We start from the raw sequence: 14122 nt of genomic DNA, 5'->3' as shown, positions 1-14122 counted from the left end.
GGCCACGCCCACCGGGCCCCGCCCCGCCCACTTCTGCGCCTGCTCTTCTGGCTCCCGCCTCTTGGCAGCTTGTCCACGATTGAAAAGAATGATTCAGACTGAAGTTGCTGTTGTCTGCACAGCTTCTGAAGGCCTCCAACGTGCTCAGGCAGGACGACACTGTCGGTGGATCCTCCCTGAGGCTGAAAACATGCATACACACAGAAGGGCACCCCTAGTAGGCCACGTGGGGCCGGAAGGTGACATATTACATAAAATAGAAGGAGTATGTGATGGTTCTGACAATTCATACTCTTCAAATATGGTGATGCCACAGAAAGTATTCTCACCTCCATAGCTCATTCTGCTAGATGCCAGAAAAGAGAAAAGTGATTACACACAAAAAAGAATCTATGAATACATTCTACTCAGCAAAATATGTAATACCAGATTGGGAGAAACTGTTGACGGGCCTCCCGATGAAATATGGCAATTAGGATTACCCATCTTTGCTAGAAAATCTCTTTGTGTTTTCCAGAGTTTTCTTGCTTTCAGGCAGCTCCTTTTTTTGCTGGGAGCTACTCCCTTCCTAACTGAATCTGTTCTCAGGAAAGGACCTAAATCTGAGCCAATTACTTATCTGCTATGCTCATTTGATGTTCTGCTGTTCATTTGCCACGTTATCTCATAATCATCTATTTTATTGTACAATCTCCTCTATCTCACTATGAGAATCTTGAAGTAAGGACCAAGCCTCATTCATTTTTGTAATGCCAACACTTGGTATGGTCTTGATAGACGTGCAGTCAACTAACGCTCGTTGGCTATATGAATGAGAGTGACGAAGAGTGACTAATAGCTTCCCTTCTCCCCACGCCCTGGGCGTTTTATTATGAACCAGGTCAAAGTCATAAACTAAATGAGTTGAACTCTGAAAGTAGAATTTCAGGCATCAGGGGAACTAGTAGAGGCAACAAGGTCATCAGAGAGTGATGCTGGCCAGCTACCCCTGGAAAATGACACCATTCAGCTGTAGTGGGGAAATGTGGGTTTAAGAGTCAAATCATAAATTTGGAAAATGACTCTATCTTACCATTCATCGTCTGAGAAACCCTAGGCAAAGTGCTTAATCTCGCTAGCCTCAGTTTCCTCACCTGTAAAATGAGACACACGGCACATGAACAGACGGTAAATAAGAAGTGTCTGGCGCAGAGCACGTGGTGGTGATCAGCACTTGGCCTATTAGGCAGGCACAGTCTCGGGGAATAATCATAATGACCACAGGCTGGTGCAGGGCATCCACATTTAGGCTACCACGGAAACTTACCAGTGCCTGCAGCCTGTCTGCTCTGTTGCTGTTGTTTACTTGCTTCAGTCACGTCCGGCCGTTTGTGACCCCATGAACTGTAGCCCACCAGGCTCCTCTGTCCATGGGATTTCCCAGGCAAGAATACTGGAGTGAGTTGCCATTCCCTTCTCCAAGGGATCTTCCCAACTCACGGATCAAACCCATGTCTCCTTCATTGGCAGGCATGTTCTTTATCACTGAACCACCAGGGAAACCCCCCTGCTTGCTACTGTGACCCAAAGGTTTGAAGAGACTTGCATTTAAATCAGAAATCTTTGTCCACTCTCTCTTTTTAAGTCTAAATTATCTCTACGACACTCCTGTTCGGGGCTTGTCTAACCTCGGCAGAAACACTTCCAGAGACAGGAATTCAGCAATACCTAGGGAAGCCCAAATATAACTCTAATTCTTGGAAATAAATGTTTCTTTAAAAATATTTAGTGGGAAATTATATACCACTGTTTGTGGGGGAAAGTGTTTGTTTTATAACTCCAAAAAGAATCTATAATTTTCTTTTTTCTAGCCATACCATACGGCATGTGGAACTTCCCCTACCAGGGATCAAACCTGTGCCCCCTGCAGCGGAAGAACAGAGTCTTAACCACTGGACCACCAGAGACATCCCAATAATTTAATCTATAACTTTCTTTACTCTCTTTGTTTTGCCACAAAAACCTTGTTGTTGACTTTGTATTTAAAAGAGTAGATGTTAGTGGGGGGTGGAGGGAAGAAATACAGCTTAAAGAAATACAGCACCCATTCATTGTACAATTTTATCGAGCAATAGTTTCCTCTAGCTCAGCAAAAAGTATCAGCTCAAATATTTAATAACCTAGGAGATTGTTTTGTTGGTGCTTTTTCTAACCTGTAGGTTGAATCATTGCAAATATTATGAGTTGATTACTCAGCATTCTGACTGGGGAAAGCCTGCCACACCCAGCCACTCCCAGAACAGCTAAAGGAGTTTTGTTACAGCACGCTTTTGTTACAGCACGCTTAGAATCTCTTTCTCCCTCTCTCGCTTCTCTTCCAAGAAGATGAATTTCAGTCACAAATTCTTGAACACTCTCCCCAAATACCTACAAATCATCAAGTGTTGTTTTTTCAAACCTATCAGTGTGATTTTCACCAATGCCTATGACAGCTCCCCTGTACAATAGAGGAATAACTTGAACCTTACGTGCTGCCAAAAATAAAGAAATCTCACAAAAGCCTTCCCTAGCCACTGAGGACTGTTACCACCTTTTCGCACAAGGAGAAACTAAGTCAAGGAAGATAAGGCAACTTTACCTCAGAGTTTTTAACTGGAACAGAAAAAAAGTTTCCAAAACGCCAGATATACAGTCCCTAATCCTATGTCCATTTCAAGAATTGAATAGCTTAATATGGCTTCATGCTCTTTGTCTTATCATTTTCTAGTGTTTGAGAAACCTAAAATTCCATCTAGGAGAAATTGTATATGAAATGATAACCTATTTTGGAAAATAATGTCCATGAATTCTAATTGATACAAATTTGAGTGAAATTCTCCTAAGAGGCAAACATAAGGGAGGGGGGGAAAAAACTAAGTGAAAAAAGATCAGGACTCCAGAGATAAATCACAGATAACCAGGTGGCGTAAGTGGCAGATTTGCCTTTGAAATCCATAATATTATGTGAGAAGGCATAATCCAAGCAGAAAATTCAACACAGACCACCTAGATTTGGTTGATGGATTCGAGAAAACAAGAGGAGACAGTGTGGGAAAAAATCCACCTTGGAGTTGATTCTGAGCAACACTCCCGCTGCTCACCGGGTATTAATCACTAGCAAAAAATTTACCTTCCCTGGGCCTCAGAATCCTTTGCAGTGTAGTGGAGAGAGGGGTTGAACCAGCGTCACTGTGCTCCTTTTGCATATAAAGGTCAGAGTAAAAGCCTCCCTTTACCCAACTGAAAAGAGCGCAATTACTCTTGAAAATGGGTGGTATGGAATACATTTGGATGTGACATAAAAGTGAAAAAAAAAATTAATCATATTAATTCATTAGTGACTGGATTTGAATTCTTCAGCTAACAAAGCTATGTGATCTGTTGACTTCACATCCAGTAGTTCAAATATCTGTGTATATAGAAGTTTACATTTTCTTTTCTTATATAATTCTTATAGGACAAAAGAAGCAAATATAAGAATCAAAATGCAACTTTTCCAAGATATCTAGTAAAAACTAGAATTTCAACACAACTGATAGGAGTGTAAATAGGCCAACTCTTCTGGGAAATAATTTAGCAATATGTTACTTTTTTAATATTCATCTCATTCCACCCAGTAGTATAGCTTTTAGAAATCTTTCTTAAGGAAATAATTACAGATAAGGTCAGTGATTAGTATACAGAAATGTCTATGGTAGTATTATTTATAACAGAAAAACTAGAAACTACCTGAATGTCCATCAATAAGGAAGTAACTAAATTTTTTCTAAGAGTAACACAAGATTAAGTTACCCTGTTGTTGTTGTTTAGTAACAAGGTCGTGTCTGACTCTTTGCCCACCACTTTCCTCTGTCTGTGCAATTTAGCAGGCTGGAATACTGGAGTGGGTTGCCATTTCCTTCTCCAGGGGAACTTCTCTACCCAGAGATCAAACTTGAATCTCCTACTTGTCAGGCAGATTCTTTATGACTATGCCACCAGGGAAACGCGTAAGTTGTCTAAGAGTAGGTAAAAAATTTATATATGTATTTATATATTTCGAAATTTCTGCTTTGTGCTTTAATGCACTTAAGGTTATATGATTTGTATTAAGAGATTACATGAGTGTGTATATGTGTGTTCTCAGAAGACAAAGAAAATGCATAAAATAATTTTAGCAATAGTTTAATGAAATTAAAGAGGACTTTTCTTTGTATCAGATCGGATCAGTCGTTCAGTCGTGTCCAACTCTTTGCGACCCCATGAATCGCAGCACGCCAGGCCTCCCTGTCCATCACCAACTCCCAGAGTTCACTCAGACTCACGTCCATCGAGTCAGTGATGCCATCCAGCCATCTCATCCTCTGTCATCCCCTTCTCCTCCTGCCCCCAATCCCTCCCAGCATCAGAGTCTTTTCCAGTGAGTCAACTCTTCGCATGAGGTGCCCAAAGTACTGGAGTTTCAGCTTTAGCATCATTCCTTCCAAAGAAATCCCAGGGCTGATCTCCTTCAGAATGGACTGGTTGGATCTCCTTGCAGTCCAAGGGACTCTCAAGAGTCTTCTCCACACCACAGTTCAAAAGCATCAATTCTTCGGCACTCAGCCTTCTTCACAGTCCAACTCTCACATCCATACATGACCACAGGAAAAACCATAGCCTTGACTAGACGAACCTTTGTTGGCAAGGTAATGTCTCTGCTTTTGAATATGCTATCTAGGTTGGTCATAACTTTCCTTCCAAGGAGTAAGCGTCTTTTAATTTCATGGCTGCAGTCACCATCTGCAGTGATTTTGGAGTCCCCAAAAATAAAGTCTGACACTGTTTCCACTGTTTCCCCATCTATCTGCCATGAAGTGATAGGACCAGATGCCATGATCTTCGTTTTCTGAATGTTGAGCTTTAAGCCAACTTTTTCACTCTCCACTTTCACTTTCATCAAGAGGCTTTTGAGTTCCTCTTCACTTTCTGCCATAAGGGTGGTGTCATCTGCATGTCTGAGGTTATTGATATTTCTCCCGGCAATCTTGATTCCAGCTTGTGCTTCTTCCAGCCCAGCGTTTCTCATGATGTACTCTGCATAGAAGTTAAATAAGCAGGGTGACAATATACAGCCTTGACGTACTCCTTTTCCTATTTGGAACCAGTCTGTTGTTCCATGTCCAGTTCTAACTGTTGCTTCCTGACCTGCATACAGGTTTCTCAAGAGGCAGATCAGGTGGTCTGGTATTCCCATCTCTTTCAGAATTTTCCACAGTTTGTTGTGACCCACAGGCAGAGGCTGTGGCACAGTTTCCCACATCTTCCAAATTTCCTATAGTCATTCTATACCACTTCTTACGATGAAAGAGTTATGTTTCTTGACAAGTTACTTTCCAAAAACTGTCACAACAGGGCCTTTGCATAATAAATCTCCCATCAATCACTACTCTGTTGTAGAAACAGATAGTGTCTATTTCAATTAATAAAGGGACACCCAGGTTTTTTAAAAAAAAAGAAGAAGCTGTGCTTCTTAAGAAGTTAGAAATTCAGGAGTTTCCCTTGATGACACCTAGGACCGCTCAGGGGCCCAGCAGAAGCTGGGGTCACATCAGAGACCAGCAGGCTGCCCTGAGCCTTGAGATGAGCCCGGCCGGGCAGGGCGGGAGCCCGAGGAGCGGCAGCACTGGGGCTCCTCCCACGGGACCCCCGCCCCAGAAGGGAGCACACGTGGGGACACGCCTGACCCTCTTTCTCCTTCTTCTCCCTCCTCCCGGGCAGCACCGCCCGCGCTGAGTCAGCGGCCTCGCTGCCGGATGCAACAGAGCCTGCAAGGAGAAGGGGTGCTCCGAAGGGAGTCTGGCCCTGCCCAGGTCCAAGTCTCTTGTCTCCACATGGCAAAAACGAGGCCCACAGTGTTATATGTGCACAGTGTTCAAAGCGATTGGAGACTTCCCTGGTGGGCCAGTGGCTGAGAGTCCAAGCTCCCCAGGCAGGGGCGCCAGTTAGATCTGTGGACTAAGGAACTAAGATCCCTGCGCGCTGCTCAGCCAAAACATTAAAAAAAAAAAAAAAAGTGGTGTAAGGACTTCCCTTATATTTTGATGCGTTGCAGTTCATAGGCTTTTATTGCATATCCAGCCTTTTCCCCACAGAAATTTCATGTACATTATCTCTCTCAAAGTCAATCATGTACTATGATTCCAATTTTACAAGTGAGGAAAGTGATACTACAAATATAAGTAAATGCTAATTAGAAATGGAGTGTATCTCACACCCACATAGACTCCAGGATGTGAGCTTGATCAAATACTAAGCCACCCTCCACTACTAAAAACAATTTTTTTAATAGACTGGGGTGGGGGGGACGGAATGAATGAAACAAAGAAAACACCTTATACATTTATTATCAGCTTTCTTTTCAAAGGAGATTTTGAAGGGGAAGCCCAAAGATTCCCCGCAGGCCGAACCGCCCTCCTGACTCACCTGGGTATTAGCGCCGTCAAGCCCCATCCCGCCCCTCTCTGCTCAGTGCCAGTCACTGGCGGAGGGTCGCGGCTGCCTCTGTGCTGCATTCACTCTCCTTGCAGGACATAATGCGTCCTTACTAGGAGTCTTACATCTACTCTTTTCAAGCTGTTAGTATTCCGGGATTGGATGCAGGTCTTAGCTTTTACCTACTGTTACCAGTCATGACGTCACAGGAAGGGAAGGCGGAGCCTGAAGAAAATGGAGCGAGCCTTTGAGGAGTAGATTTGCAGTATGAATGGCAAGATCCTTCCTCATTACCTGCCCGAAGCATGGCTTTCAGAGATGAGGAGCCATAACAGCAAGACTAGCTTTCAGTTAGGAAATAGAAAAGCTAAAAAGGAATACAGTTCGTTTTACAAAAAAAAAAAAATCAATAAATTCCCCAGGAAAGAATACTGGAGTGAGTAGCCATTCCCTTCTCTAGGGGATCTTCCCAATTCAGGGATCGAACCCAGGTATCCTGCATTGCAGGCGGATTCTTTACCATCTGAGCCACCAAGGAAGCCTATTGGCATATGAGTTGAGAATTAAATAGAAGAAACACGGGGTGTGAATTAAACTGAGATTTCTTACCCGATAAATGAAATCTGTAGCATCTGTTTCCTGAAATAAAAGTCAGGCCTTCCCTGGTGGCCCAGTGGTTAAGAATCTGCCTTCCAATTCAGGCGGTGCAGGTTCGAAGCCTGGTTGGGGGCCTAAGATCCCACACGCCTCCCGGCCAAAAAACAAAACATAAAAGAGAAGCAATATTGTAACAAAGTCAATAAAGGCTTCTAAGAAAAACAAAAGTCTACAGTCCACAGCCGGTATTAGTGGTTCCTTTCAAGGAGGAGCTAAATTACCAAGTCATCATAAAGCTCATTAGATGCGTTTTAGCTTAGGAGACTAATACGACATGTCTAATGTCAGAAAGAAACTTCTGGGTTTCTCCCTTTTGAAAAACATCTTACGTTCTTTTCTTCATGCTCTTCCACCACAGACAGCTGTGTTTGCATTAATGAGGCTGTCTAACCAAAGGTCTAAGCAAGTATATAGTCTGTTGAGACCATCTGGGTGGAGAACAAATTTTGTGTGTTCCACCTCCAAGTGAAGTTGCTCAGTCGTGTCCGACTCTTTGCGACCCCATGGACTGTAGCCTACCAGGCTCCTCAGTCCATGGAATTTTCCAGGCAAGAGTACTGGAGTGGGTTGCCATTTCCTTCTCCAGGAGATCTTCCCAACCCAGGGATCGAATCCAGGTCTCCCGCACTGCAGGCAAACGCTTTACTGTCTGAGCCATCAGGGGAGCCCGTAAGTATGGGGATTATTATTTTAACTTCAACATCTCTACCATGAAAAATCTAAGCACCAACCCCGGCATAAAGAAGACTATTCTGGAGAACTAAATTACATCATCTCTTGCTTAATGGAGTCTCACAATTACATGTGATCTGTCAGCATGAATAGAGCATATTCAAGTCTAATGAAAATACTATCTTTGCTTTATACAAGAAGTAATCATGCACACTAAATACTTCAAAGTTAGAGGGGAAAAAAGAGGCTCCCTAGGTGGTTCAGTGCTAAAGAATCTGCCTGCAACGCAGAAGACTCTGGTTCGACCCCTGGGTTGGGAAGATCCCCTGGAGGAGGGAATGGCAATGCACTCCAGGATTCTTGCCTGGAAAATTCCATGGACAGAGGAGCCTAGCAGGCTAAAATCCAGGGTGTCACAAAGAGTTTAACACCACTGAGTGACTGAGCACAGGACAGAGGGAAAAAAAAGACTCACATATCCCAGCCACCAGGTGTACATCACTGAGGGTCAGAATCTAGTGGAAAGGTTTTGTTCTTGTCATTCTATAGGGATATCCATAGGAGCAAAGCGTGGCAAATTATTTGTTCTCAGTCATCCGACAACTATTGCTCATCACCTACTATTCATCAGACTAAAATATCAAATGTTTCATTGATAATCCCCATGGCCCAGACAGTTTTCAGTTCTCTACACACCGCACAACTTATCATGTCAGAACTGAGTCAGTAATCTCAGTTCCCCTTTCCTATGGCTCTCCATGTATCTCTCTTTCTTGGTATAAAATTTTTTAATTAAAGCATACATAAATTATATTCACATCTTTCATGGTGATGCCATCTTAGCTGCGAGCAAATTGGTCTCATCGCTTCTTTAAGTTTTCATTTTCTTATCTTTAAAATGAAGTTAATAACACCTACTTCTTGGGGAGGTGGGAGAAATAATTAGTGCTGAAATGCTTTGAAGATGAAAATTACCACATTATTCTTTGTGCTTGTGATCTGGCAGATGCTGAATTTTCCATTTGCATTGGCATGTTTTTAGGAAAACCAAAGATGAGACTGAACTTCACATCTGTGTGGTTAACTCTCAACAGGGAACAAATACACTCTCCAGTTGCATTCTTCTGCTTCTAAAAGAATACACTCTCCTAAGCAACTGCTTTGAAAACAGATGGAAGGAGAAGGAACTCAACATTCATTTTTGCTTTTTCTATGCAAATCTCAGTTAACCAAATAGTTGGTCATTTTCTCTTTATAGACGCATTCCAGCTAGTGAATAAAGAGATTATGAGCCTAGAACACAGTTTTATAGCCTCTAATAAACGAATACATCTAGGCTGTGAGCGTCCGTGATTGACTCCATCACGAAAGAGATTTAATCAGGCAGTGTGTATTTCTGGATGGAAGTTTACAGCATTACCTTTGAAGTAGTCTAACCAAAACAAGTAGAACTTGAATATGATCAAGCATCTAAATTCAACTACAAATTTCAGGAAATATAAGAAATAAAGGAGAATTCTGTACCCTAGAAATTCCACCAGCAAAATCCAGGCTCTAAGAAATTCTACAAGCATTTCAACAATTAAACTGCAAGCACAAAAAGAGGTCAAAGGGGAATCTGTAATATGAGGAAATTTGTAAGGTGTCAAATAATCGCAATTATTTGAAACATGCTTCACACACATTGTAAATAATGAAAATATGAGAAAATTGAGATTTGAAGACTCGTCGGATACCAAAGATGTTATTTCAAAACCATTATAATTTCTTCAGGTGTGATTGTTATAGCAGGGTTACAACTTTTTAAAATTCTTCTCAATCAGAGATACCTTCTCATATTTTTACAGATGAAATGAAGGCTCAGTATAGTATTTTCTCTACTTGTGAATACATTTGAAACACAGTATTCCTTACTAATGGAGAAGGAAATGGCAACCCACTCCAGTGTTCTTGCCTGGAGAATCCCAGGGACGGGGGAGCCTGGTGGGCTGCTGTCTATGGGGTCGCACGGAGTCAGACCACGACTGAAGTGACTTAGCAGCAGCAGCAGCATTCCTTACTAAAGTTTTAAAAAGAAAGAGAGAGGAAGAGTTTAAGAAATATACAGCCTCTGGACACAAGAAGCCCAGGAAACTACTAGATAGAATGAGGTAATTTTGAAGACAGGCCACTTTGCCAATTAAGGAAAGATTTCAGATCAAGTAGCATCAGAGTGACCAGCACAAGTGACAAGAGAAACCAATACCTTCCCTTCAAGCAGATATTCCAGATAAAAACCTACATGTCATAATTGCTGATTGTGATTTTAGTCAACATTGTATCTGGCTGTGTTATAACAATGGGAAAAGTCACATGAAGATAGAACACAAACTTACAGGAGTCCTTTATGCATATAAAAGAGTTTTCTAGAATTCTCTGAGACAAAAGATTATATACGATGATGAACACATAGGGGAAACAAAACCTAGGTCTCATCTTGACGATGCTATAGTTACAATGTTTACCAGTTATGATAGAGCAATTGATGCCATAAATCTATTAATTGTATTATAAACATATGTATGGAAAGATGTAGGCCCATGATTACTCGTGAATCCTCAGTATCTCTTCTGATCTAGAGTACGTTTGTCAACCTCTTAAAGTTCTATCTGTATAAGCTGTGATTTTCACCTAAGGTATGTCGTACCTTTGGATAATCCTACCTGTAGTCAACATGTTCAGTAATTCATCATATTAGAAAATGTTCGAGTGTGAAAGAAAACTTTAGGATGATGAAGAAAAGCATTCCATAGATTTATAAACATTATATATATTATATATGGTGATGGTAGTGGTGGCTTAGTTGCTCAGTCTCTACCACTGAGCCACCAAGGAGGCCCATCAATTCAGTTCAGTTCACTACAGTTCAGTCGCTCAGTCATGTCCAAGTCTTTGTGAACCCATGGACCACAGCACACCAGGCCTCCCTGTCCATCACCAACTCCTGAAGTTTACCCAAACTCATGTCCATTGAGTCAGTGACGCTATCCAACCATTTCATCCTCTGTCGTCCCCTTCTCCTCCTGCCTTCAATCTTTCCTACCACTGGTGTCTTTTCAAATGAGTCAGCTCTTCGAATCAGGTGGCCAAAGTATTGGAGTTTCAGCTTCAACATCAGTCCTTCCAATGAACACTCAGGACTGATCTCTTAAAGATGGACTGGTTGGATCTCCTTGCAGTCCAAGGGGCTCTCAAGAGTCTTCTCCAACACCACAGTTCAAAAGCATCAATTCTTCGGCACTCAGCTTTCTTTATAGTCCAACTCTCACATCCATACATGACCACTGGAAAAACCGTAGCCTGGACTAGACGGACCTTTGTTGGCAAAGTAATGTCTCTGTTTTTTAATATGCTGTCTAGGTTGGTCATAACTTTCCTCCCAAGGAGTAAGCATCTTTTAATTTCATGGCTGCAATCACCATCTGCAGTGATTTTACAGCCGAAAAAAATAAAGTCTGCCACTGTTTCCCCATCTATTTCCCGTGAAGTGGTGTGACCGGATGCCATGATCTTAGTTTTCTGAATGTTGAGCTTTAAGCCAAATTTTTCACTCTCCACTTTCACTTTCATCAAGAGGCTTTTGAGTTCCTCTTCACTTTCTGCCATAAGGGTGGTGTCATCTGCATATCTGAGGTTATTGAATATTTTTCCCGGCAATCTTGATTCCAGCTTGTGCTTCATCCAGCCCAGTGTTTCTCATGATGTACTCTGAATATAAGTTAAATAAGCAGGGTGACAATATACAGCCTTGACATACTTCTCTTCCTATTTGGAACCAGTCTGTTGGTCCATGTCCAGTTCTAACTGTTGCTTCCTGACCTGCATACAAATTTCTCAAGAGGCAGATCAGGTGGTCTGGTATTCCCATCTCTTTCAGAATTTTCCACAGTTTATTGTGATCCACACAGTCAAAGGCTTTGGCATAGTCAATAAAGCAGAAATAGATGTGTTTCTGGAACTCTCTTGCTTTTTTGATGATCCAGTGGATGTTGGCAATTTGATCTCTGGTTTCTCTGCCTTTTCTAAACCAGCTTGAACATCTGGAAGTTCATGGTTCACGTATTGCTGAAGCCTGGCTTGGAGAATTTTGAGCATTACTTTACTAGCGTGTGAGATGAGTGCAATTGTGCAGTAGTTTGAACATTCTTTGACGTTTCCTTTCTTTGGGATTGAAATGAAAACTGACCTTTTCCAGTCCTGTGGCCACTGCTGAGTTTTCCAAATTTGCTGACATATTGAGTGCAGCACTTTCACAGCATCATCTTTTAGGATTTGAAATAGCTCAACTGGAATTCCACCACCTCCTCTTGCTTTGTTTGTAGTGATGCTTCCTAAGGCTCACTTAGTCGACTTCACATTCCAGGATGTCTGGCTCTAGGTGAGTGATCACACCATCATGATTACCTGGGTCGTGAAGATCTTTTTTGTACAGTTCTGTGTATTCTTTCCACCTCTTCTTAATATCTTCTGCTTCTGTTAGGTCCATACCATTTCTGTCCTTTATCGAGCCCATCTTCGCATGAAATGTTCCTTTGGTATCTCTAATTTTCTTGAAGAGATCTCTAGTCTTTCCCATTCCATTGTTTTCCTCTATTTCTTTGCATTGATCCCTGAGGAAGGCTTTCTTATCTCTCCTTGCTATTCTTTGGAACTCTGCATTCAAATGGGTATATCTTTCCTTTTCTCCTTTGCTTTTCGCTTCTCTTCTTTTCACAGCTATTTGTAAGGCCTCCTCAGACAGACATTTTGCTTTTTTGCATTTCTTTTTCATAAGGATGGTCTTGATCCCTGCCTCCTGTACAATGTCATGAACCTCTATCCACAGTTAATCAGGCACTCTGTCTATCAGATCTAGTCCCTTAAATCTATTTGTCACTTTCACTGTATAATCATAAGGGATTTGATTTAGGTCATACCTGAATGGTCTGTATGGATGTGAGAGTTGGACCATAAAGAAAGCCGAGCACTGAAGAACTGATGCTTTTGAACTGTGGTGTTGGAGAAGACTCTTGAGAGCCCCTTGGACTGCAAGGAGATCCAACCAGTCCATCCTAAAGGAGATCAGTCCTGAGTGTTCATTGGAAGGACTGATGTTGAAGCTGAAACTCCAATACTTTGGCCACCTGATTCAAAGAGCTGACTCATTTGAAAAGACCTTGATGCTGGGAAAGATTGAGGGCAGGAGGAGAAGGGGACAACAGAGGATGAGATGGTTGGACGGCATCACTGACTCAATGGACATGGGTTTGGGTGGACTCCAGGAGTTGGTGATGGACAGGGAGGCCTGGCATGCTGTGGTTCATGGGGTCTCAGAGAGTTGGGTGTTAGTCACAACTGAGTGACTGAACTGAACTGAACTGAACTGAATGGTCTAGTGGTTTTCCCTACTTTCTTCAATTTAAGTCTGAATTTGGCAATAAGGAATTCATGATCTGAGCCACAGTCAGCTGCTTGTCTTGTTTTTGCTGAGTGAATAGAGCTTCTCCATCTTTGGCTGCAAAGAATATAATCAATCTGATTTTGGTGTTGGCCATCTGGTGATGTCCATGTGTAGAGTCTTCTCTTGTGTGTTGGAAGAGGGTGTTTTACCAGTGTGTTCTCATGGCAAAACTCTATTAGCCTTTGCCCTGCTTCATTCTGTACTTCAAGGCCAAATTTGCCTGTTATTCCAGGTGTTTCTAGACTTCCTACTTTTGCATTCCAGTCCCCTATAATGAAAAGGACATCTGTTTTGGGTGTTAGTTCTAAAAGGTCTTGTAGGTCTTCATAGAACTGTTCAACTTCAGCTTCTTCAGTGTTACTGGTTGGGGCATAGACTTGGATTACTGTGATATTGAATGGTTTGCTTTGGAAACGAACAGAGCTCATTCTGTCGTTTTTGAGATTGCATCCAAGTACTGCATTTCAGACTCTTTTGTTGATTATGATGGCTATTCCATTTCTTCTAAGGCGTTCTTGCCCACAGTAGTAGAAATAATGGTCATCTAAGTTAAATTCACCCATTGCAGTCCATTTTAGTTCACTGATTCCTAAAATGTTGACATTCACTCTTGCCATCTCCTTTTTGATCACTTCCAGTTTGCCTTGATTCGTGGACCTAACATTCCAAGTTCTTATGCAGTATTGCTCTTTACAGCATCGGATCTTGCTTCTATCTCCATCTCTTCATTCTCTCTGAAGTTATTTCTCCACTGATCTCCAGTAGCATATTGGGCACCTACTGACCTGGGGAGTTCATCTTTCAGTGTCCTATCTTTTTGCCTTTTCACACTGTTCATGGGGT

This window comes from Bos indicus, chromosome 24 (assembly GCF_029378745.1).
Source record: "Bos indicus isolate NIAB-ARS_2022 breed Sahiwal x Tharparkar chromosome 24, NIAB-ARS_B.indTharparkar_mat_pri_1.0, whole genome shotgun sequence".
In the NCBI taxonomy this organism is placed as follows: Eukaryota; Metazoa; Chordata; class Mammalia; order Artiodactyla; family Bovidae; genus Bos; species Bos indicus.
This window is presented reverse-complemented; position numbering follows the sequence as displayed.